The sequence below is a fragment of the Arabidopsis lyrata genome, assembly GCF_000004255.2.
Source record: "Arabidopsis lyrata subsp. lyrata unplaced genomic scaffold ARALYscaffold_4, whole genome shotgun sequence".
Classification (NCBI taxonomy): Eukaryota; Viridiplantae; Streptophyta; class Magnoliopsida; order Brassicales; family Brassicaceae; genus Arabidopsis; species Arabidopsis lyrata.
Window position 1 is genome coordinate 18,205,556 of NW_003302552.1, and position 1,039 is coordinate 18,206,594.

At 38.5% G+C, this 1,039-nt stretch overlaps 1 long non-coding RNA gene across 1 annotated transcript in view; it reads right to left on the reverse strand.

Moving 5' to 3' along the window:
• The window catches only part of LOC9317607, a 17,714-nt gene extending 16,761 nt beyond the window's left edge, over nt 1–953 (reverse strand). Inside the window, exons 1-4 of the long non-coding RNA XR_002332602.1 lie at nt 819–953; nt 614–733; nt 412–537; nt 63–204 (exon numbers count right to left, since the gene is read on the reverse strand). This is a non-coding gene — a long non-coding RNA (uncharacterized LOC9317607). The remainder of the gene's footprint in view (nt 1–62; nt 205–411; nt 538–613; nt 734–818) is intronic.
• Nucleotides 954–1,039: the final 86 nt, after the last annotated feature.

Sequence of the window (1,039 nt, forward strand, 5' to 3'; positions counted from 1 at the left end):
TACGAAATTTTTCGCAAGATCTAATTTAACAACTAATAAGAGATTTCGCGCAAGATTCTAACCATGCTCGAGACCAAAACTCCAAATCTGAATAAGGTCAGACAATTCTAGTTTCGGTAATGCGGTGTCATTCGATGATGCCAAAACTGAAAGCCAGCTTTTGCATTTAGAGAGAAGCCTCGCCACCCCAAAATAAAGCGCAGCCTATACTCACCATTCAGAATTCAATAATTAGTATGTAACAAGCGAAAATATTAAAAAGAGAACCGAGGATTGATACAAAAATCTAACCTCAAACTCAAAATCATCTGCTTTTTAAAGCGAGGACCAGAGTTCCATAAAGCAAAAAATGTATATACTAGTTTTGTCCTAAAGGTCTCAGAAAAAGTAATCTCTGCATAGGTGACAGACCTTCTAAACGTTAGCTGTTCCATCAAGTTGATTGTGTTATCCTGACTACTACTACTCTCTGAAAAGTCCGACATTCTTCTGCCGGCATCAAGCCAAATAAGAAGTGCATCAGCAAGATGCATCTCACTGTCAGAGTTTTAGCCAAAGGTGAGAATATTGGGTATGTTTGCACTGATAAGATAGACAATGGGTACAAACTTACCTGTCTACAGTCAGGTGAGGATGTTTAATGCTACTAGGAAGGATAAATTGGAAGAGTAAGTGGTACATACGAATTTCTTTGAAAGATAGGCCACAGAGAGATCTGGCACAAATTCTCCAGCTGTAAGTGTCACCAAATGAATCATGATTTTAGAAAAGTAAGCTAAAATTAACAACTAAAAAGAGATTTCTCGCAAGATTCTAACCATGCTCGAGACCAAAACTCCACATCTGAATAAGGTCAGTCAGTCCTAGTTTCGGCAATGCAGTGTCCTTAGATAATGCCAAAACTGAAAGCCAGATTTTGCATTTAGAGAGAAGCTTCTCCACCCCAAAATTAATAGAGCGCAGCCTATATTCGCCATTTGGATCGTCGGTAATTAGCATGTAACAAGAGAAAAAGGAAAAAAAGGGAGCAGAGGATTGA